The following is a 26,238-nucleotide window of genomic DNA, read 5'->3' on the forward strand; positions in this document are numbered from 1 at the left end:
TCGTGGAGAAGTACAGGGACATTTTCGCCTCACCCACATGGGTACCGCTGCACTGTCAGGTCAAGCATTCCATCAATCTGACCCCAGGAGCGCCGCTGCCTAGTGGACAGATCTATCGATGCTTTGTTGTGGAGAACAATGAGATCAAGAGGTAGATTCAGGAAATACTGCTAAAAGGGCACAACGACCAAGCTCATCACCCTATGGGAGCTCGATTGTATTGGTATAAAAGAAGGATCGGACCTTGAGGCTCTGTATTGACTATCGGGCGTTGAACAAGATCACTGTCTAGAATAGGTACCTAATCCCATGGATTGATGACATTTTGGACCAGCTCAAGGGGTCCAAATATTTCAATAAGATTTACTTGAAGTTAGGTTATCACCAGGTGCCTATCAAACTCTTCGATGTTGAAAACTGCCTTCAAATCGAAGGAGGGCCTTTTCGAATGGTTGGTCATGTCGTTCGGGTTGACAAACACCCCTGCAACATTCATGAGACTTATGGACGACATCTTGCAGCCCTTCACCAAAGCATTCGTGGTGTTGTTTTTAGATGACACCTTAATCTTCAGCCAGAGTTGGGAAGAGCACCTCCACCATATTTGACAAGTCCTTCAAACCCTTTGACAACACAGGTTGTGTGCTAACTGGTAGAAATGCACCTTTAGCCTGGCCCGGGTTCAATATCTAGGATACATAATTGATTATCAAGGTGTACATGTGGACCCATCCAAGATACAAGTCATTTGGGACTGGCCAGCCCCAACCACTCTAACAGAGCTTCATAACTTTTTGGGTCTTTCCAATTTCTATCATAGGTGTTTTTTGGGGTTCTCTCATATCATTTGGACTTTAAATCAAGTCATCAAGGGTAGAGTAAAAGAAAATTTCTTTTGGTTGGAAACCCAACTGTGAGCATTCTCTGAGTTGAATAATTGCCTCTGCTATGAACCAGTGCTCACATTGCTAGACCTGCAACAACCATTTGAGATTGAGATAGATGCCTTCGACTATGTTATTGGTGCAGTTCTTACTCAACATGGGCATCTCGTGGCTTACCACAGTGAGACACTTTTCAGACATAGTCTGAAAGTACCCCACTTATGACAGATAAATGTATTCCATTATGCAGGCCTACCATCAATGGAAGCATTACATTCTAGGGAAGGAAAAGGTCATCCACACAGACCACCAGCCTCTACAATTCATACAGACACAAGGGAAGTTGTAGAATGATTTCCATCAGATATGGTCCACCTTTCTGCAACAGTTCAATTTGAACATTAAGTATAAGAAGGGTAGCACCAATAATGTCGCTAATTGCCTCAGTCAACCACCGAACATGGAGCTAATCACTCTACTTGACTCCTATGGGCATGAGACATCAGGGTGGCCGCATATTTACAAGAGCAATCCAGAATTCGGCAACATATAACAGACACTCCTAGAAGGGAAGAAAGTTCCAATTTTTCACCTTCGGGATGCATTGTTATGCCACTTGGGACACATACGTGTTCCTTCAAGTGATCATGCCAAGATTATTTGGGAGGCGCACTACAGTCGGGTCGCTAGAAATTTTGGAGTAGAGAAAACAGTGGCGATATTGCATAAGTATTTTTATTGGTAGAAACTTCGTCAAGATGTTGGGAAGTATATTAGATCCTACACTGCCTGCACCATTGGCAAACCAACCATCAAGAAGCAAGGCCTGTATACTCCTCTACCTACTCCTAGTCGACCTTGGGAATCTGTCTCCATGGATTATATGTCTGGCCTTCCTTCTACTAAGCACAGCATATCGCAACACAACCAGGACAGGTGTTTACAAAGTGGCTCCGACTGTAAGTGTTGATTGCGATCTACGATAGGGCATAGATGTGATAAAGTATGGGTTACAATTTATAATCCTCATCGGGTCCGCCCATACCAATGCAATAGACCGTCGATGCGATATGTGATAGGATTGTGATTGTGCTGAGCGATAAGTCCCGAATGTGATGCGACTATAAGATATGCAAGGTCCAACTCTGAATCAAAACCCAATAAGGGGACTGAAAAAGGGAAGAAAATCATTGATGCGAAGCCCAATGCGACTGTGGCAACCACAAAGATCCAAAAAATTGAGGCTGAAGATCCAGAGGAGGGGGAGCGCCTCTTCCACTCACAGATGTGGGTGAAGGGTCCTCTGCTGCAGTTCATTATCGACAGCGGGAGCCAAAAGAACCTCATTTCAACATAAATCGTGAAGTGGCTAGGCCTAAAGACTACAGCGCATCCACATCCATACACCATTGGATGGCTTCACCAAGGACGAGATCTTCGTCTTAGCCAGCAGTGTCGCCTTCCCTACAACATCATGCCCTTCACAGATGAGGTATGTGTGACATTGCTCCTCTTGAAGTTTAAAATGTATTTTAGGACAACCATACTTGTGGAAGAGAAATGTTGTATATGAGTCTAGACCTCGCTCTATGATTATTACTTTGGCTAATAAGTTGTACAAGATACCAGAGGTAGCCCCGCCTACCACCATCTCTTTGATCACTGCAAAGAAATGCAGTAAGATCATTTCCCAGACTAGGAAATTTGTTTTCCTTATGATTCGCCCCCAAGGCAAGAATAAGGTTGTGGCCATGGCTTCTAGGCAAGGCTCCTCTGCACAGCAGTAGCAGATGGACAAGTTCATGGAGGAGTACAGGGACATTTTCACCTCACCCACAGGGGTACCTCTGCACTATCAGGTCAAGCACTCCATCGATCTGACCCTGGGCGCGTCGCTGCCTAATGGACCGATCTATCGACGCTATGTTCTAGAGAATGATGAGATCAAGAGGCAGATTCAGGAACTACTGTAGAAAGGGCACATCAGGCCAAGCTCATCACCCTGTGGGAGCCCGATTTTATTGGTACAAAAGAAGGATGGGACCTGGAGGCTCTGTATTGACTATCGGGCATTGAACAATATCACTGTCCAAAATAGGTACCCAATCCTGTGGATTGATAACTTTCTGGACTAGCTCAAGGGGACCAAATATTTCAGCAAGATGACTTGAAGTCAGGCTATCACCAAGTGCTTATCAAACCCTTGTGGCAGACTACCTTCAAATCCAAGGAGGGCCTTTTCGAATGGTTGGTCATGCCGTTCGAGTTGATGAACGCCCCTGCAAACTTCATGAGACTGATGGATGACATCTTGCATCCCTTCACTAATGCATTCGTGATGGTGTATTTAGATGACATCTTGATCATCAACAAGAGTTGGGAAGAGCACCTCCACCATATGTGACAGGTCCTTCAAACCCTTCGACAACACAAGTTGTGTGCTAACTTGGAGAAATGTATCTTTAGCCTGATCCAGGTTCAATATCTGGGATACATCATTGACTAGCAGGGTGTACATGTGGACCCATCCAAGATACAAGTCATTTGGGATTGGCCAACCCCAACCGCTCTAATGGAGCTTCGTAGCTTTTTGGGTCTTGCCAATTTCTACCGTAGGTTCGTGTTGGGGTTCTCTCATATCACTTGGCAGAGTGAAAGAAAAGTTCTTTTGGTTGGAAACCCAACAGCAAGAGTTCTCTGAGTTGAAGAATCACCTCTGTTCTGCACCAGTGCTCACATTACCAGACCTGCAACAACTATTTGAGATTGAGACAAATGCCTCCGATTATGCTATTGGTGCAGTTCTTACTCAACATGGGCATCCAGTGGCTTACCACAGTGAGACACTTTCAGACAGTCCGAAAGTACCCCACTTAAGACAAAGAAATGTATTCCATTGTGTAGGCCTGCCACCAATGGAAGCATTACATTCTGAGGAAGGAAAAGGTCGTCCACACAGACCACCGACCTCTACAGTTCATACCGACGCAAGGGAAGTTGCAGAATGATCACCATCAAAAATGGTCCACCTATCTGCAATAGTTCCACTTGAACAATAAGTATAAGAAGGGAAGCACCAATAATGTTGCTAATTACCTCATCCAACCACCGATCATGGCGCTAATCACTGTGATTGACTCCTGTGGGCACGAGATATCGGGGTGGCCGCATATTTACAAGAGCAATCCAGAATTCGGCATCATATGCCAGACACTCCCAAGGGAAGAAAGTTCCAAATTTTCACCTTCAGGATGCACTAATATGCCACTTGAGACACATATGTGTTCCTTCAAGTAAGCGTGCCAAGATGATTTGGGAGGTGCACTATAGTCGGGTCGCTGGACATTTCGAAGTAGAGAAAATAGTGGCGATATGCAGAATTATTTTTATTGGCCGAAACTTCGTTAGGATGTTTGGGAATTATATTATATCCTACACCTCCTACACCTTTTCCAAACCAAACATCAAGAAGTAAGGCCTGTGTACTCCTCTACCTACTACTCAACCTTGGGAATCTATATCCATCGATTATATGTCAGGCCTTCCTTCTACTAAGCATGACAATGATTGTGTTTCCGTGGTCATCGATAGATTCTCTAAGATGGCCATCATGGTGACCTGCAAGAACAGTATCAAATCAGAGGCCATTGCTAAGCTCTTCTTTAGGCGAGTTTGGGTACATTTTGGGATCCCACAGTCCATTATCTCATATTGGGACAACAGATTCCTAAGTGAATTTTGATCAAGTCTTTGGTCGATGTTGGATGCAAAACTCACTAAGTCCATGACTTTCCATCCCCAAACTGATGGCCAAACAAAGGTTGTCAACAAGATGATCGTCTACATTCTGCACATGTCAACTTGAAGCATCCATACACATGGGATGAAAGTCTCCCCTATGTCCAACGTAGCTACGACATAGCTCTCCACTATTGGAATAATAATCAGAGGGGGATGGGGTGAATCAGTATTTACAAATCAATAACTTTTTCCATTTCATAATCAGATTTATATACGCTACTTCAGTGAAGGGAACTCGCGTATACACGCAATTGTTCTTAAGGCAACCAGTGTATATCCAGTGAACTTGTGATTCAATTAATTCATCATATGTTGATCTTTAATCAGTGCATCAGTACTTTATTAAACATTAAACAGTAATCATGTGTAGTAATAACATAATAAACCATCACACATAAGCAACACACATGAACACCAAGATTTAAGGTGGAAACTCAATGCTGTAGAAAAACCACCTACTATTGTTGTCTTTGTCTTCTTTTTAATATAAAGAATAAGTTGTTTACAATCTTGTACTGGTGCAGACTCATACCAGTACGCAGGCACCCACCTACAGAAGGCTACAACCTTCTCTCATTCTCCAGCTTCTACTGGAAGGGAGCTACAACCCCCTAGCTCTTGTATTAGCTAATATGTTTACTAGTACGTAGGTGCCGACCTACCATCTTCACTCATTTTCCAGCTGCTATTGGAAGGGAGCTCCAACCCCCTGATCTAATCAATAGCCACTACTGGCGGGAAGCTTCGACTTCCTCACTAAAGGCTTCAACCCTCAGTATCCTCCAGGGACCACGTTTCATAAATTTTTCAGACTGGATACTCCTGGAACACAACAACATAATATGAAGGCCACGTTTCATCAAATTTTCACACTGGACCCATTAGTAACATTGAAGCTCAAAATCAATCACCACTGCAATACATCCAACAAATACATTTGCGTCAACCAATCGTTGAAACCCAATCATCAATCTCTAATATAACTGAACCCCAACCATCAATCTCTAAATCAACTGAATCAATCAATCATTGGAATCTCTAAAACACTTAACCAAACAATCACTGAACCTCTGACACAACTGAATCATCCATTCATTCAAACCTTCATCAAAATTCAACCAGTCAACTGGAACAGATAGATCATTGTAACCAGTACACAGATCTGAACCCACAACTATGCATCAACAGCCAAAACCAACTGTAACCCCAAAAATCATGTGTCACAATGTATACACTACTTTAATGAAGCCATCTTGCGTGTATACGCTACTTCCTTTAACAAAACCTACGTATACCTTCAAAATTACTGAATCATAAAAACCTCTAAATCAAAACTGTACGAACCAGTAACAATCTGAAGGTCTACTGTCAAATTACATATATCTAAACAAGCAGCAACAAAGATCACCCTTCTCACTTAATCAATCAATCAATCAGACTCAATCTCCTTATGCATTCAGTTCTACTTTCAGATCTAAGAAGACATCATTGATAGACAATAGTAAAACAATAGCACTAATCAGATAGATCAGTCATCTTTGAACAATAGTCTTTTCTTTTGCATATGCTACTTGCAGGAAGTGCTAAACCAACGTGTATACGTGCCTTCAATAAGGTGAACCAGCGTACAGATCTGCAGATAAAAACTTATAACTTTGCAGCTATTCCAGTCTTCAGATATACCCATATCATAGCATTTAAAGCATAAAAAAATTGTTAGCACTCAGATCTAACCTATCCATTATCATATCTCATAATGATAAGTCATTATGATCCTGATCCATCATTAGATCTCATCCATCATCAAACACTCAGGTGCATACTTAGCCCACATCAAGAAAAGCATCAGAAACCCATAACATGCATAATTTCTTTTGATCTAACACTTCATAAGATATTCATTACTTGTGCACTTAGCCCTTTTATCTTCTCCTCCTTATATAGTTTTAGCCTTTCTCAATACCTTGGACCAAAACAACATTTAGAACCTGTGGTATTCTTAGACAGGATCAAGTAACCGTTATTGCGCTCAATATTGTGGGCTAATACCATGGTATGGACCCTTCATATTCTTTAACTTTAATTTACCTTAATTTTCCATCCCATACGCTCTTTTCCTTTTGTGAAAGTGCGTGCATACGTATATGCTCTTTTTGTACAATGAACCCTCTTATATACGCTCTTTTTGTACAGTGAACTCGCGTATACAACTTAGCATACCTGAAAACATTCTTTTTCCTCAATTGCTTGATTCTGATCTATAATCCTTTGTCCCATCATCATATTCTTCTTTTCCATTACTCTGTTACCTCTTAATAGACCTGTTATAATGTGATTTTCCATCGTACATCACTTATGAATTGATTCCTATGAACTACCATGCATTCTGTCTCATCCTGTTTATACCTTTATCAATTAGTCCATTCATTAAATAGGTTGTCATTAAGGACACCTCTTATCAAGTACAACACATACTAACAATATCCCTATATCAAACCTTTGAACATTATTCTGTTCCATCATTTTGTCACCTCCGATATGTCTTGTAGATTCATCTAGTTACCATATACTTGTTCTACTACAAGTGGGTTGCCATCAAGTACAACACATGCATCATAATGCCAACAATCTCCCCCTTTGGACTTGATGGAAACTACTTTGGTGTTTGGTCACCACAACCTGTAAATAACACCAAGTTGTTCTAAACATCAAGCTACTCTCCAAACACCAAGCTACTCTCCCCCTTTGACATCAAGGGCAAAGGGTTGACTGACCAATGTTAAATGAAGACTTCCATATCTGAATAGTTGAATATGAACATTGATCATGCTCCCCCTAGGCACATGTTGAATTCTCTTATTAAACTCCCCCTTTGTACATGCTGAGATGCACTATATCGTCCATGCTCCCCCTGAGCACATGCAGAGTCTACAAAAATATTTTCCAAAAGAATAACATGACTCTATAACTCAACTATGTGAGTATGACCTTCCTATCACCAATGACTCATACATACATCAATCTCCCAACCAAGTGGGGATATACCAAATGACTCAACCACTCAACCAAGTGGGATTACATATTTGACATGATCTGAAAAGTCCATACATGACTGAATATGACAATTATTACATCATAGGTATTTACATGACCTTTACATCAAATGATATACATGACATTTATAACAAAGACCAAATATCTAAACAATACCATGATAGTCATCAATAACTATCATACACCACATATGATCCACACCATAAGCATCGGTCAGAAGCATCTAGACTAGCAACCTGTATATGTCCATCATCAGTTCCCAAGATATGACAATGTAAATATCATCAACCTGTGACAAAGTATGCTGCATATAGATATCAACTCATCCTCTTGATCTCATCAAGATCAACTTGCTCTGTTTCCTTAGTAGAAAGAGCCTTATCATAACCTTCCATGAATTAGCTAAGCATATGTCATATCTCTAAGCAGTAACACAAAATCATTCACATCATATCATATGTATGTGAAAACACCATAGTCATCATCTATGATCATAACATCATCATCAAGAACTGCATGATCTTTCCACAAGAACCCTCAATATATCAATCATGTATCATCACTAGGGAACATCCCACATATGATAAGCATCAACCATGATAATCAACATATGTGAGTATCAAACCTATCATCGTAAATTAAGAAGTCATCATCATTATGTGACTAAGTAAGCCATGTCTCCAAATATCCATGTCTTCAAATAGCTATGTCTTCATGAGACCTACAATAACGCCATTCTCTTAGCCAACCAACAATATCTATCAATATGCAACTTAAGTAATCATCCATGTATCGAGCATAGTGTGTATCCAACAAAGAGATAATAATATGTATCTAGCAAACTATGAACTCATAGTCATTTGTCAAGCTTTCTTGATACCATCAATAGCAGCAATCCTCAACCATGTGAGAGCCAAGAACTATAGGAATCCTCATCCATAACTGCACCATATGAAGTTTATGCATCTTTGAAGGCATGATAACAGCAGCATAAAAGAAATGACACTTTTCAAATAATGAGGTTGTGTACTCAAGCTTTGTTCTTCTCCTTGTCCTTATGAAGATCACCATGTAAGCAACATACCATATTTACTGTATGCATCATCAAAAGGGTCATCCACAATCATCCATAAATTTGATTTGAATAACAACTATGTTGCTCATGTAATATAAGTATCATCTGAGATTTCATCATAGGCAACTGATGACTGCGGCATAGCATGATGTATCATTTAAACACTTCAACAACATAAGTACAAAAGACTTTTAAGCATAATGCCAACAATGCATTATTAGAAGCATAGTATTCTCCCTGAACCTGTGCCAATTGTTCATTGTCACATCTAATCATTGCATATATCAGTAAGGATCATCAAGGCATCATCATCAACTAGTTATACATCAAGTCATCAACAACTTATGAGGGTCAAAATCACTTCTACATATCATCAACAGAATGTAATCATCATCAATCAAAACAAAAATGATAATTGATAATTGATTGAACCATATCAGACCCCTTTTCTTGAGTTTGTCTTACTACTTTTACATCAAACCAACATATGTGTGATTGTGCAGCTTCTAACTCGCGTATATATGCGACTTGTATTCATGATAACTGCGTATGAGAATTAGAACAATGAAATTTCATACTTTCATTTCCTCCTGAGTCTGTTCTGACTATATACTGAGTTATGCCACATTTTTCTTACTGTAATTCCTTCTTCTTCCATACCTTGGAGTGTAATGATGTTTGCTCCTTTTAGTATGTTGGCTAAAATTCACTCCTGCATTCTTTTGCTATATGCCCAAACTTGTTACACGCATAACATCTTATATGTTTCATATTCCTTCTAAAGCAATCAATGGCTTTGTTACCAAACAATGAAAGAAAAACAATATCCCTTAAAGTACCTAGAAGCTGATGATCTTTCAATGTGACGGTTATTAGCTTGAACCATTCTACTTCTGCATCTTGCTGCAACATGTCCAAAATTATGACATACAAAAAATTAAACATTATTCATCAGAGGAAAGAACTGATTATCACTTCCATAGTTAGGAGTAAATGATTTTCTTTGAATTCTTTATTTCCTTGGTTGTTGATGGGGTTGACCTCTTATCTCCTTGTTGAGCATTTTAGATTTTGCATTAGAGTTCCTTGCCTCATCTTGTGAGCTAGATTCACCTTCAACAGTTTCATGAAAACCAAGACCAGATTTGATGATAGGAGACCTTTGACTACTAAGAATATTATCCAAAATCTTAGTACTATCTTGAAATCGTAACAGTTTATCCTTTTCTTCTAATTTACCTTTTAAGATATTTACCTCAACCTGATATTGCTCTTCCTTTTCCAGATATTGCTTCTTCATGATTTCTTCAACCTTTCTTCCTTCTTCCACTTGTTGTCTTAATTTGAGAATCTCATTTTCTTGTTCTTCATCTGCTTGAGGTAGTTCTTCATTCTGCTTATTTGAATTTTCAAGATCTTCTTTTAGAGAGACGACCTCAGCTTCAAGACTTTCATAGTAACTGGATCTATCTTTAAGTTTCTTGATTATTGTATCCTTTTCATTTACTTCATTTCTCAATGATGTCACTTCATCCTGCAGCCTTTGACATTGATCTTCCTTTTCCTTGTACTGCTTCCTTACTTTGTTTCCTTCCTCTAACTGAGCTTTTAACCTTGTAATCTCTTCTTTGTAGGTACACTCCCTTTTGTCCAATAGATCTTGTTGATCTCTAATTTTTTCTGTGAGCCTTTTAACTTCTGCCTCTATATTTCTTTCACTTTCACCCATAAGAGCAAATTCAGTTGATTCACTGTCACTTTCATTATCATCAATATTGCATGAACAGAGAAGTGTATCACCAGAAGACCAAAAATTTGTACCTGATAATTATTTTGCGTGATCATCTTCAATCTGAGGTGATTCTAAATCTGAATACTTACTTCCACCTAATAGCCAATTGTCTCTCTGTTGTTATTGTTCCTTTGAGATGTCTTCTTCTTCTTAGGCGCTTTCTTCTTTAGCTTCTTTCCCATTGTTTCTACGGATCTCCTTCAAGCGATCAAGCTTCTGCCAAAGGACCTGCTCTGATACCAATTGTTGGGAATAATACTGGGGGGGGGTGAATCAGTATTTACAAATCAATAACTTTTTCCATTTCATAATTAGATTTATATATGCTACTTCAGTGAAGGGAACTCGCGTGTGCATGCAATTGTTCTTAAGGAAACCAGCGTATATCCAGTGAACTTGTGATTCAGTTAATTCATCATATGTTGATATTTAATCAGTGCATCAATACTTTATTAAACATTAAATAGTAACCATGTGTAGTAATAACAGAATAAACCATCACACATAAGCAACACACATGAACACCAAGATTTAAGGTGGAAACCCAATGCGGGAGAAAAACCACCTGTTGTTGTTGTCTCTATCTTCTTTTTAATATAAAGAATAAGTTGTTTACAATCTTGTACTGGTGCAGACTCATACCAGTACATGAGCACCCACCTGCAGAAGGCTACAACCTTCTCTCGTTCTCCAGCTTCTACTGGAAGGGAGCTACAACCCCCTAGCTCTTGTACTAGCTGATATGTTTACCAGTATGTAGGCGTCGGCCTACCATCTTCACTCGTTTTCCAGCTGCTACTGGAAGGGAGCTCCAACCCCCTGATCTAATCACTAGCCACTACTGCGGGAAGCTTCAACTTCCTCACTAAAGGCTTCAACCCTCAGTATCCTCTAGGGACCATGTTTCATAAATTTTCAAACTGGATACTCCTGGTACACAACAACACAATATGAAGGCCACGTTTCATCAAATTTTCACACTGGACCCATTAGTAACATTGAATCTCAAAATCAATCACCACTGCAATACATCCAACAAATACATCTGCATCAACCAATCATTGAAACCCAATCATCAATCTCTGATATAATTGAAGCCCAACCATCAATCTCTGAATCAACTGAATCAATCAATCATTGAAACCTCTGACACACTGAATCAAACAATCACTGAACCTCTGACACAACTGAATCAACCATTCATTCAAACCTTCATCAAAATTCAACCAATCAACTAGAACAGATAGATCACTGTAACCAGTACACAAATCTAAACCCAGAACACTGCATCAACAACCAGAACCAACTGTAACCTCAAAAATCATGTGTCAGAATGTATACGCTACTTCAATGAAGCCAACCTGTGTGTATACACTACTTCCTTTAACAAAACCTGCGTATACCTCCAAAATTACTAAATCATAAAAACCTCTGAATCAAAACTGTACCAACCAGTAACAATCTAAAGATCTACTATCAAATTACAGATATCTAAACAGACAACAGCAAATATCACCCTTCTCACTTAATCAATCAATCAATCAGACTCAATCTCCTTATGCATTCAGTTCTACTTTCAGATCTAAGAAGACATCATTGACAGAAAATAGTAAAACAACAGCACTGATCAGATAGAACAGTCATCTTTGAATAACAGGCTACTTGGAAGTGTCGAATCAACGTGTATACACACCTTCACCAAGGCGAACCAGTGTAGATATATGCAGATAAAAACTTATAACTTCGCAGCTATTCCAGTCTTCATATATACCCATATCATAACATTTAAAGCAAAAAACATTTATTAGCACTCAAATCTAGCCTATCCATTATCAAATCTCATAATGATAAGTCAATATGATCCTAACCCGTTATTAGATCTCATCCATCATCAAACACTCAGGTGCATACTTAGTCCAGATCAAGCAAAGCATTAGAAACCCATAACATGCATAATTGCTTTTGATCTAACACTTCATAAGATATTCATTACTTGTGCACTTAACCCTTTGATCTTCTCCTCCTTATATAGTTTTAGCCTCTCTCAATACCTTGGACCAAAACAACGCTTAGAACCTGTGGTATTCTTAGATGGGATCAAGTAATCGTTATTGCGCTCAATATTATGGGCTAATACCATGGTATGGACCCTTGGTATTCTTTAACTTTAATTTACCTTAATTTTCCATCCCATACGCGCTTTTCCTCTTGTGAAAGTGCGTGCATATGTAAACGCTTTTTTTGTACAGTGAACCTGCTTGTATACGCTCTTTTTGTACAGTGAACCCGTGTATACAACTTAACATACCTAAAAACATTATTTTTCCTCAATTGTGTTAGACTCACTCTCATAATAAAACAATTATAAATCCAAATATCATAATTAAATAAATCAAATCTTGATAATTAGGAGTTCGTTCCTCAAACTAGGGAGTTTAGTTAGGATGAGAGATTCTCTCCAACTAGTTCTCCTAGATTAGTGTTTTGTTGAGAAAATTTCTCAACCATAGTGTCCAAGATAGACGTACTATCTTGAGACCAACTTCTTCATGTATTTATTTGTACTATTATCATTCTTTGTACATTGGATTGATTAATAATGAGAATGTGAGGAATGTTGTAAGTTTGAGGCCTTTTCCGCCATGTCTAGTTTCTATATTTCTAAGTGTTTATTTTATTGAGTTTATTTTATGTGTGTTAGTTTTCTACATGTGGTATCAGAGCTTCTTTCTACTATATTGAGCCCGGTGGAAATAAGATATTGTGGCTAGAAGGAGTTCTTCGATAGCTGTGAGAAGGGGGCGAACTGGCGTGCCTCTCGAACTGGAGTTCGAATTCCAGCGATTCGTAATCCATTGCCACTTTTCCATTTGGATTGTCGACGTGGAGGGTAATGGTAGTGTTGGGGCTGAATTGCACTTGCATTTGCAGGGGAGTATAGCTATGCAGTTTTTAACCTGTTCAATCCATCTGAACCAAATTTTAATACGTGAAGCCTATAAGTAGAAGCTCTCTTGTTTACTATCAGTTTTTGTATTGGGTTTGTCTAAACCGGGACAATCCCATATTAGTCCTCTCAATTCTCTATAAATCGAAGTATAGAGATTGTTGAGAAGGTAATCCAGGGCATCAAGGCCAGTAAAGCCATCATAAATACCCACAAAGAGCCAACCATGCTCCTTAGATACCACAACATGAACTCTATCTTCACCAGCCTTACCTTGAGCCCAGTGAAGGTTCTCGCTCCCAAATGAATCTGACGATGTGTCATCCAAGCTAAGATCACAGCTGGAACTGGAGTGTGTAGGAGTATGTCAACAAAAATAATCCGGATCTAGATCAAAGTTTGGACTGAGTTTCACAAGCATTTAAATCCATAGTTGAACTCATGCCCTTTTTCATCCTTGATCAGGGATTCAAATCCCTAGGGTTGGTATGAGGCAATTGTTTTGGGTCCCAAAATAATATTCTTCTGTTGGGTATGTGCTTCTGTCTCTTCTTCTTCTTGGAGGAGCTACGTTAGCCTCGACCGTGAGGTCTCTTTGCTTGTCTTCATTACAAATTTTATGATAGCCTGATACAGTTTTATGCAAGGAAGGCATATGAAAGAGTCGAACACGCGACACAACTGGAATAAATAGGGGATGATCACTGTTTGACAGTTGATTATCAACAAAGGAACAATTTTCGAGCAATAAAGAAACCATCATTTCAAAGTCCTACATGTTGACCTGAGGCATGGAGGATTGACCAAACTTAGATTTATAAGTTTGTGAAACTTGGCAGGTGGCTTCTTGTTGTGCAGTTGTTGCCTGGCCTTTCTGGTGCAAGTTTTGCAAAGAGGCACTTGCGTTGAAACTTGAAGCTATAACACCATGAGGAAGCTTAAATTTCATGAGAAGAAGATGTTGAAGAAAGTCCTAGCACTTCTTTGAAAACCTATGGTGCGTACTGGTTTCTCCAACGAAAATACTTGCATAAAGTATGGCTTTATATTTTACATGCATAAGACTTTCGAAAACAAACGTCAATCCACTCTTGATTTTTAATGGAAGTTTAGAAGGGATGATTTTGAAGTGTTTTCATAAGGAAATGTTACATCACTTTTGAGTGTTTTCTTAAAGTTCAAAATTTAATGGGATGAATGTAAAAGCATTTTTATAGGGATCATAAAATAATGCTTTTGGAGGAATAAGGTGGATTATAAATATATTTTTTCAAAGATTTGTAATGGAGTGATAAGATGCATATTTTGTATGGGAGCAATAAGAAGATATTTTCGGAGAGATAAGGAGTGGATAAAATTTTTATTTTATTTTGGGAGAAATAAGGGTGAAGATTGGGAGAAATAAGGTGTGAGTTTTGTCATTTTGGAGCGATAAGGTGAAAGTATTTTGAAATTTGGAGTGATAAGTGAAGATTTTTAAAAGGGAAGCTTATTGTTCTATTTTGAAGAAAGCTTTTTAGCAGAGTGGTACTTTTATTTTTTTGAAGACAAGTTGCTTCAAGGGGATGTGAGCTTGGCATTCTCATTGTCAGAGAAATTTCATTCATAATGTTGTGAAAGTGAAGGTTGATGTAATTCACTATTTAATAAAACATATATATATATATATATATATTATTTGTGGTGCTTGTGTCCTAGATCCGCCTGAAATTGAATAAGGGGATCTTAGGTACACCATGTGTAATGAATGCGTGTGCATGACTTATGTTTAGAATATCAAAATGCTCCCTTTGTATTATGATTAAAAAACTACATGCACATACACAATCTTCAGTATAAGAACGCTTAATCAAGTTCATGTAATCAAGCTTAAGTACACAAGCACAAAGCGTCACATCATCAACTTGATAAGATGATCTTCCAAGCAACCACATTTCACATCATGTAATCTGTTGGGTGTGGAGCTTGATTATCTTCTATATTCAAAGGGCTCAGCCGGATGTATACCCCAAGAATATTGTACACCCTTCCACGTGGGGGGGTGCGAGGGGGACTTGCCCCCCCCCCGGCGGGGGTTTGGGGGGCTGATCCCCCCCGGTTGGGGGGTCCGGGGGCCAGTGATCACCCGGCAGGGCTTTGGGGGCAGCACCCCCGAAGCTAAAAACAATGTAAAATTGCCTTGTAAAAGTCTACTAATTTCTATTCAATCTGGGCCATTCATTAGGTGAATGATCTGACGGTAGAAGTTATGTTTAATTTAGGGTTTTTTGCCCTAGAAGGCAACCCCTCACTATATATGAGGGAATTGTATTGCGTCTATGTATCTCTGTATTCTGAGTGAGGAAGAGAGAGGAGATTGAGAGCGAAGAGGGTGTTACAGCGGATCTGTTGTAGGTTGTATCTCTTTAAAGTTTGCTGGATAATATAAAAGGAAGGACTGGTTGTTTCTCCATGGACGTAGCCCAAATTGGGTGAACCACGTATATCTTGTGTCTCTCTTGTTTTATGCGTTTTCTATGTTTATATTTCTACAATATTTTATGTGTTCCATTGCTCTGTAATATATAATTTTCTAACAAAATCAAAGAAATGAAGTTAAGGACGCTACAAAATCTAGCATTTCAAGCCAAGATGACATCAACATCATCAATGTTTTGGATCACTTTCAGATAAACATTTTTTAACTGAATTGTATGGGTGCATTCTCGGTTGTAACCGACACCCTAATTTGAATTGTTAAGGTGAATACATTAAGTCAAGTAAGTCTTCAACTGAGTCATCAAGATTGAACTTGTCATTTGTCTCTTGGGTGCATTTTCGACAGTGTTTGACACCCTTCCTTTTTTAAAATCAGCACATTTAGTGAGTACATTCAAGAAAGCACAAAGTGTCAGTAATCAATCAAGCAAGTTCAAGCAAGCCATCTAGCAAGCAATCATCATCAAACGAGTGTGAATTCTAGTATTATATTCTTCAAGTGAGAAATAAGCGATAAATCAAGCGAGCGTGTCATTCAAACCAATCATCAAGCGAGCGTGAAAGCAAGCAAGTGTGAGTTCAAACAATCAATTGTTAAAACAAGTTCAAGCAAGCGTGCAACAATCAATCAAACATCAAGCGAGCGAGTTCTACAAATCCAGCAAGTATTAAAATCAAGTGAGCATGAGTTCCAACAAGTTCACATGGCAAAAATCATTCAGTTATTAAATATTCTTAACAATTTGATCCTCTCAACTGCTGAAGACATGGTGCAAATCAGCAAATCAACTCTTGTGATATTCAAGTGCATCTTCAACATGCACATGAAATGATTGAGTTTCTTCAACTGGAGTCGCAACTTCAAAGAGATGAGTTGCAACAGAAGAGTGATGTTTCCAAGTCTTTCATCCGTACAGATGAAGATAAAGATGTTGATTCCAAGTCACTGATCCAACCAACTTCAAGTGTCAAAGTGGTCCCTGATCCAGTTCAACTTTCTTCCAAACCCATCATCAAGCCATGGGAAGAAATCCAAAGTAACAAAATCGACGAGGCTTAGGATATGTCAAAGATGACGCCAAATTGCATATCCCAGATTATTCAAAGCCCATTAAGTTTTTCAGTGTGGGGTTTCTTGCACTAATCACATCGGCTAGTACTACGAAAGTTGACGACAAACAGAAATACACACAAACTAAAGTTGCAGACAAACAAAAATACAAGCAAACTGAAGTTGCAGTCAAATCAAAATGCCTTCATTGTCAAAAAATTGGTCATTTGGAAGATCAGTGTTTTGATCTCCATCCTTGTCACCATTGTGGCAAGTCAAATCATTCATCAACACAATGTAGCAAACAACAAAAATCAAGTAGATTGAAGATTGATTATTCATGGATTGATCCCTGGGAATGGTCATCCACAATCAAAAGATTGTATAAGTTTTACAATCGAATTCACTCGCACATATTGTAGCCAACAGTAAAAATGAAGATGGTACTCTCATGGAATTGAACGAGGGAGTACACCAGTGAAACACTCCTACACAAGAAGGGGGGGAATTCAGAAATAATTTGAAGAAGATTATCTCTCCTTTCAGCTGACAAAGGGGGGAAATGTTAATGAAATTGATAGTGGTTGTCAAACTAAAACTCTCGACAACATCAGCAAAGCAGCCAGTGGGAATTTTCATTAGCGAGTGAGTATCAACAAATTCGCTAGTGGGCGATTGACAACAAAGTCAGCCGTGCGCAGTTTTCAAACACAGCAAAAGCAACAGTGAGTTGTTTTTCAAAGTCATCAGCTAGTGGGCGATCATCCTCAGGAAATACGCGAGTGGGCGTTCATCAAATTTTGTCTGTGGACACAAGATGTTGATTTCAAGCAAAGGAAAGATGGACCCTTTTGTAGCTTGGCATGTGATGGAGTTGTCAAGCGACATCCAGAGATGAATCAAACATGTAGCTAAATCATGGTCTCTTCGTATTCAGTTTCTTCAGCATCCAACTTTGGCGGTTTTTCAGGCAAATGTTTTTTAGGATCAACTTGAGAACTTGGAAGAGGGTTCCTTGTTATTATTTTGGATTTATCATTGAGGGGGGGAATGTTAGCCTCACTCTCATAATAAAACAATTATAAAATCCAAATATCATTTTTTAATTTTTAAATCTTGAGAATTAGGAGTTACTTCCTCAAACTAGGGAGTTTAGTTAGGAGAGATTCTTTCCAACTAGTTCTCCTATCTTGATACCAACTTCTTCATGTATTTGTTTGTACTATTATCATTCTTTGTACGTTGGATTGATTAATAATGAGAATGTGAGGAATGTTGTAAGGCTGAGGCCTTTTCCGCCATGTCTGGTTTCTATATTTCTGAGTGTTTACTTTATTGAGTTTATTTCATGTGTGTTAGTTTTCTACAAATTGCTTGATTTTGATCTGTAATTCTTTGTCCCGTCATGCTTCCATTCAATGTTTTGGTTTCATGTTTTAAGTTTTCTTCATGAAACTAACTTAAGTAAAAACACATAAAATTCATGTTTTTACTTGCTATTTTGGAGTACAACCTCAAGCACATTTTTATATTCTGAATGGGGAATTAGCACAACATTACTAATCTGCTCCATTTCAGATCAAGTTGGTATCAGAGCATAGGTTACCTTGTGCAAGGAGGAATTGATTGTTGTTTGCGAGTAAATGTGTTTTGAAGCTCTTTGAGGAGAAGGTTTTGGAAAGGAGAACAAGATTATTACAATCTCTACCACCAAGTTCTACCTCAAATTGCAGTAGAAGCTTCAAGTAAAGCATGTCCCAAGGAAGAGAGCCTGCAAGAATGTCAGAGGATGTGAAGGCTTTTAGAATTGCTTTCTTAGACATGGAAAAAGTGGTGAAAATCCTCTATGAAGAGAGGAATACTAAATTGCAAGGTGAAAGCTCTAGACCTCCAAGAGGAGAATATTCTCCAAGGAAGAAAGTAACAAAAATGGCGATAAACCACCATCTTCTCCACAATCTTCATGTTTTTCTACAACTCTTATGCAATATGCTAGTGTAGAAAGTCCTTCAGAGAAGGTAGATGGACAAGTTTGTACCTTTTGTCCACATGATGTGGAAGATGAGGTTCTATTAGCACCTAAATTCGAGGAGCTGAAAGAAGAGATCCAAAGAGTCCAAGAGGACACATCCAGAATCAAAAGGGAGTTCGAAAACATATTCATGTGTCAATCAAAAGATGAGGCAAATGGTAAGAATTTACATGCTTCTTCCTTATGCGAAAGTGTTGACGTAAATTCATTTGCAGCCTTTGAAAAACATAGTAAAGGCATTGGATCCAAGCTCTTGACCAAGATGGGTTACAAGGGAGGAGGACTTAGAGTAAACCAGCAAGGCATTAAAAATCCAATTGAGGCCAAGGAGAGGCCTAGATATGAATGCTTAGGCTATGTTGCAAAAGAAGAAAGGTCTTCTAGTGACAACTCATGGGTATCGTGTTCCTTTTGCCGTAAGAAAGGACATGAGGAGCCAATATGTGTAGAGTTGCATCCAGAATTGGTTCTTACTTAGTTCCTCAAGCATAAGGAGGGCTTGAAGTGCAAAACGTCTCCAAAGAGAGATGAAGATGTTGAAGAAGAAGGGAAGCTAAATTCTTCTTGCCACGCAAGTTCCTCACACAAGCAACGTAAGCCAAAGGACAACAAACAAAGGTATACCCATTATGTTAATTCGAATGTTGTTTATAATGGAAAACAACACACAGATTTGAATAACGTGTTGAGGAAAATGTTTCCATGCACCTTTTTCCTTTCATCTAACCATTGTGTAGATAAGTGTGATAAAAGAAAGCAATCATCAAAAATATATTAATGTCTAATGGAATTGAGACCGAAAAGAGAAAATCTCATCCAAAGTTAAAGGCAAGTGAGCTGAGAGGAGCTCAAAAGAACTTTTGTACTCATTGCAATATCAGTGGGCATTGGGTCGAGAAGTGTTGGAAATTGTTTCCACAACTTCATCCTGGTAAGGGAAAGCAAATCATGCAAGCACCAGAAGAGGAAGTGACAAAAGAAAAAGTGGCGCAAGATGTGACCATCCCTAAAGCAACTTCAGAAGAAGAAGATAAAGTTCAAATAGAGGGTTCATTTACCTAGTTTGGTAAGAAATGGGTGGACTATTTGTCCAGCTGAAGTTTGTAAATTTTTATCTTACAGTAGTTGCATATCCCCATAGTTGGGTAACTTGTAAAAGTGATGTTCATAAATAAATAATCGTTATATGAAAGAGCATTTTCTTTAAGCATTACAATGCCAGTTTGGCTTGTTGATAGTCAATTTGAATGGAAAATTTGGGAGTCAAGTTTATTCCATTTTGTAAAATGCTTTTTCAAACCGTCGATTTTAAAACTGTTGTATGAGTATTCGCAGCACATTTAGTATGTTCCAAATGTGTTTAGCACTCAAGTTATAGAAGTATTCACTATGTGAGGCTTGTTTTGGTTCATTTGGCAAAGTCTTTTAGGATCTTGTCCTTGACAAGGATTTTGCATATGAGCACTTTGGAATTCTTCTTGGAAGGATGTTGTTGTGGATGGCCATAGTGACATGGACAAGTCAAGAAGAACATCGAGCCTGAATTATTTGGTCAAGTTATAGTTAAGTTTAGCTTGAGAAAAAGCCAAGACAAGTACAAGTCAGGACACTGCAAACATCAATTGGAACAAGTTTGGAAAAATGAAGGAACTGTACCTTCAAATGTTGAACAATTGAAAGTAAACTTTTGGAGGCAAAAAGTTCAGTGGGGAAGAGTGATAAGCTTAGCTTCATATCGAAGAGCTCATCATTGAAAGTAAATTTGATATGCTTAGCTTCGTATCAAAAAGCTCATTATTTGAATCCAACAGTGTGAATGACACTCAAATCTGAGCTCGTATGTAGAAGTTAGAGCAAGTCAAAGTTCAAGTTTTACTTGGACACGTGGCAGGATTGGATGACATGGAAAAGATCCCAGCGAATGGAGAAGTTCCAAGTGGCAGGTTGCCATTGGGTCCTCCATATCACATATCAGAGTAGTTAAGGTAATCGGCCCCCAGAGGAATCGAAGTTGGGATGCGATATATCACATATCGCAATCGCAACCGAGGTAGGTGTTTACAAAGCGACCCTGACTGTAAGCACTGATTGTGATCTGTGATATGGCATGGATGTGATAAAGTATGGGTTGCAATTTATAATCCCCATCGGGTCTGTCGATACCGATGCGATATAGCGCTAATTTGATATGCGTTAGGATTGCGATTACGATGAGCGATAAGTACCAGATGCAATGCGACTAAAGGATATGGTTAATATTCTCGTTGGGTCCGTCGATATCGCATTGTACATCGCCCATTTTTGTTTACAGACCTTAAGGCCATGGGTTTTCCACTGATTGCGATATCCGATAGGGTGCGAAACCGTTGCCTTTACTGCTAGAAAAGCCACTCCGCATGTGACCACTGGGCTTTAACTGTAAGATAGGCGAGAAAGTTGGCAGGATTGATGATTTTGGTGGAACTTCCAGTTTTAACTACGGATAATGAATTTAACGGGCAATAAGCCAGATTTGGAGGAGAAAATTGTGGAAAGACTCGCATAAGTCATAACTAAGGCAATTTTCGACCAAATGGGATGAAAAAAGAGGCTAGATAGCCATTTTTGGACATTATAAACTCATTGGAACAGGTTTTAGGATCAAAGGAGCACTTTTGGATAGGATTTTTGAAAAGTGAAGCATATGGGTGCTCTGGTCAACTAGAGTGTTGATTCAGTTTATGGAGGAGTATGAAGATGGAGATGACCTTGCAAGGTTCTTCCAGCCTCCATGTACTTTCTACATTAGCCATTACAACAGTGTTGTAGCTTTATTTCTTCTTTTCTCTATATGTGTATGGAGAAAGAGACTTGTTTAAGTACTTCTAGTGGATTGTAGTATTGTTTATGCTCTTGGAAGTTGGAGTATGGGGTCTTTATTTGAGAGCCCTTAGCTTGTTGATTGTTTCATGACTAATTGTAGGTTTTCATGTGTTTAAAGTGAAAGTTATTTTCATAAGAATGTTTCCTTGAAGGGGAAACTAAACCACTATTTTTGTCAGCACACTTATGTACTCTTTATTATTGAAGAATTTTGAGCATAATGAGAAGGGATCATGCCTTTAGAGTTGATCCAAGGAGATGTAGCCTAGGAGGGGTGAACTCCTTTATCAATGGCTGGTGTATTATTGTTCGATGCATGCTTCCATTCAATGTTATGGTTTCATGTTTTAAGTTTTCTTCATGAAACTTTGGAGTACAGACCTCAAGCACATTTTTATATTCTTAATGGTCTATTAGCACAACATTACTAATCTGCTCCATTTTAGATCAACAATGCCTTTGAACTCAACATCCCACCATTCCTTGGTTTACACCCAGTGTTTAATGTAGATCGCCTTCAGCCATACTTCCCACTATTGTTGGACACATCTGACATTGCAGAACAACTCACAGCAACAGAGCTTAACCCAGACTGCACGGAACAGGCCACAACTGATAAAATCATGGACGCATAGATAAATAACACTTGACAATAGAGGATATAGCTATATCGAGTTGTCAAAGTAGGCCAACTCCGTCACCAGGGCAAGTGGTTCACAAGGGACTAGGTTCAACAAAAATTTCCTCACCTCATTGAGGCTCTGCATGCAATGGGGACCATTGCTTCCTAAAGGGGGATGAATGATCTAGGTGGATATTGGTGGCCACCCACCTATTCCACTTAGACCCCCAGTCAGTTTCTTATGTTTCCTTAATTGTATCACAATTTACTATTTTTAGCAGGTTTTTGAGTCCTAAACTTTCGGAGTCGTTTTGAGGCCCTAAACAACGTTCTTTTGGCAAAATTCCTCCATTGATTGCAATAGCAATCACATTAGAATTTGTATTCCTCGAAGAGATCTTTCCAACGAGGTATCATACACGTCAAGCAAAGATAATATGACCAAGTTACGACCGCGGGAAATTGGCTGCCCAACTAACCCATACGGTGTAGAAATTCTGCAAATTCTCTACAAATCACACTCTAAGACCTATGTAGAAAATCTGAATGTAGGTTAACCTGATAATGCAATATAACCAAAGAAAAATACCATAACCTACTTCTACTATCAACTTGCGGAAGCTTAAAGATCGAGCTGAACAATACAACCAGAAGAAGAAGAATCAATCGCACAACACACATGAAAATACTTTGGGGAAAGCCTCACCTAAAAACCCCACTATCTGTATTATCATACAAGGTGGAAATACATAGGAATTATACAAAGCCTTAGCTCTCACGGCTAGCCAGCTCTCAGTACAATCCTCACAGATGCTCAGAGGCAATCCTAGCTTCTCATAACCTTCCTCTCTGCCCTCCAAGCTCCTATTTCCTTGTGCAGTTCCTCTAGGATGATCTTCACTTCACCAAGTGGAAAAACCTCTTCTACCCAGTGGATGATCACCTGATCTCACACACCGTCAAAATTGCACAATCCTTAAGGAATTATTCCTTCTACATGCATGATTTTTATTTATAGGAAAACACATGCAACTGATAGTCCACTGTCCTTGACTTCAATCTCAACTGGGTCTTTCTCAGAATAGACATGCATGAGTTTCTGATGAGAGAATCTTTAGTTAACTGGAGTACACTAGTTGAGTGCATGCATGCATCAACTGACTGTTAACTCTCTATTAGTTCCTCAAACAGTTTGGAACTAATTTAACTAGACTTAACTCTGTTAACTAATTACAACTCAAATATAACTCACTCTTATCTCCTAAATTTTAGGGATAAATCTTGCATGTCTTCAGAAAGACTTCTAACTTGAATTTCTCCAACTAATTAAGTCAAAATAACTTAATTAATTATTTCCAAATAGCTGTTAAGACTAAATTTGATTTTAATTCACAATTTAATTCAAAGACAAATTAAATTGGAATATTCTTGTTGCCACATTTCAACAAACGGGCCCATAAACTCTTGGTGTTACATCTCCTCGAGTTAGGGTTTTGGTTGTTTAGGGTTTTCCCTTATTGTTCAATAATAAAAAGGCCCTTGAGCCTCCTTGTAACTTAGTTCAAAGGCATGTAGCCACCGCATATCTTCTTAGAGATAAGCTACCATCGCCCGGGCTATCTTATTTCCATTATGTTTTTAAGCATAGTTCAGTATTTTTCTATTAATGAAATGAATTGTTTTTCTACTGCATCTCTATGTTTATGATTATATCTATAAGTTGTTGCATTCCTGTTTAAGTTCAGATCATCTAAAGATCCAGATATATTCCTTTTGAATTTGACATTGTTTGTCGAAGATATGATTATATATTTCCGCTGCTCATAAATTGAAGATATTCCCTGCTACTTTGAAGGGAACAACTCTGAGGCGGTTTATGGGTTTAGGGGGGAATTTTATTACAACATGGGATGACAAGAAGATAATTTTCCTTGAAAAATATCAGGACTACTGCAAATCCCGAGACATTAAGGAGGAAATCTTTGAGATTGTGGAAATAGAGGATGAGAACATGGAGGTCTTTGTGGAACGCTTCAAATACTATATGCAAATATCGGGCCATAGTGATCTGGATAAAGATATCTTAAAGATAATCTTTCTCCGGGCACTAAGGGAGGAATCTTTGGAACTCCTGAATGTGGTAGGAAATGGAGATATTTCAAAGGAATAATTTGACACCATCTATGAGTTGTGCATCAAATGTTCATGTGGAGATGCGAGGCATAAGCAAGGAGTATGAATTCTCAAGACATCCAACGGTGGGGTTACAAAAGTAGAAATTGGAAATTTGTTGGATAATTTAAGGACTGATATTCTAAGCACATTATCCTCACAGCATTTTCTTCAAGCAAAATAGAAATAGATGGAAGCTGAGAAGGCAATGACTATTTTCTTCCCTCAATGCAGGAAGAAGCACCCATTGAAGGAATGTCCACTCAATAATATTGAAACATGTGCAACATGTGAGCAAAATCATTCTACTAGCACGTGTCCATCTCTTCCCGAGCTAAAAGCAGTTTTCCAAGGAGAAAATGAAGAGGTAGATCAACTGTACTTCATGGGATCAAAGAAGCCATGGCAACCATGGCCACAAAACATGAATCAAGGTATGCCTAAAGACCCTTCTCAGTATTTTAATAATTTTAATTTTGGGCCTCAGTCTATACCTTTTTCACCTTCATGGCTGCAATACTATCAGTATCCAATGCCCTGGCAATCATGGTCCCCCCAACCTGGTCCAACCCCTTCATGGTCCCAGAGTTGGCGTGGACCTCCTCTTCCTTCAAGACAGTTCTCCCAGCCTATGTCGCAACAACAGTTACAACTTCCCTCTAATGCCTCCACCAGTAATCCTCCTCTTCATCCACAACTACCTATTCAATCCAACCCGAACAATAGGAAGCTCAATAGGTTGAGACACTAAACCTTCCTGCATACAGTATGTCCACCGCATAATGTAATGAACTGAATCTTCGGTCCAGTTGGGTGGTAAATACTTAGACTTCATCAATAATTGTTGAACATACTGATGATGAAGCCTCAAAACTAGAACTTAGGAATTCCGTTAGAACAACTAGGGGTGATTCACCGCAAGTTCCCATGGGACAACAAACCCCTTCTCAAATAATTGTTACTTGAGGATGTCAGACTAGTCCACCTTATCCTAAGAGACTATCCTTGAGCAAACAAATTCCTCATCTTGAATTTGACTTTTTGGGGGAATTGCAAAACTTATTTGTCAAAATCTCGTTACTTCAAGCTATGAAGGATGTACTGATTTATGCCAAAACGATTAAAGAATTTTTGTTCTAAGAAACTTGGAAGAAAACCAAAGGATCCACTCACTATCCATGTCATGGGGAAATTATCAGATATAATGTTGGGAAAGCCTACACCTGTTAAATATGGGGATCCAGGGAACCTGATTCTTACAGTACAGATTAATGGAGTTGATATCCCAAATGTGTTGGTAGACCTAGGAGTTGCAATTAACATTATAACCTCTGCAACTGTACTTACCTTGGTCTGCTTGATCTTAAAAAGACCGATTTCTGCATTCTTAGAACTTGCAACCGAGCCACTGGATGACCAGAGGGGAAGTTAGAAGATGTGACTATCTTTGTAGATTTGTGGCAGTACC

This window comes from Pinus tabuliformis, chromosome 7, assembly GCF_031772625.1.
Source record: "Pinus tabuliformis cultivar Carrire ecotype Pingquan chromosome 7, CPIR1, whole genome shotgun sequence".
Lineage (NCBI taxonomy): Eukaryota > Viridiplantae > Streptophyta > Pinopsida > Pinales > Pinaceae > Pinus > Pinus tabuliformis.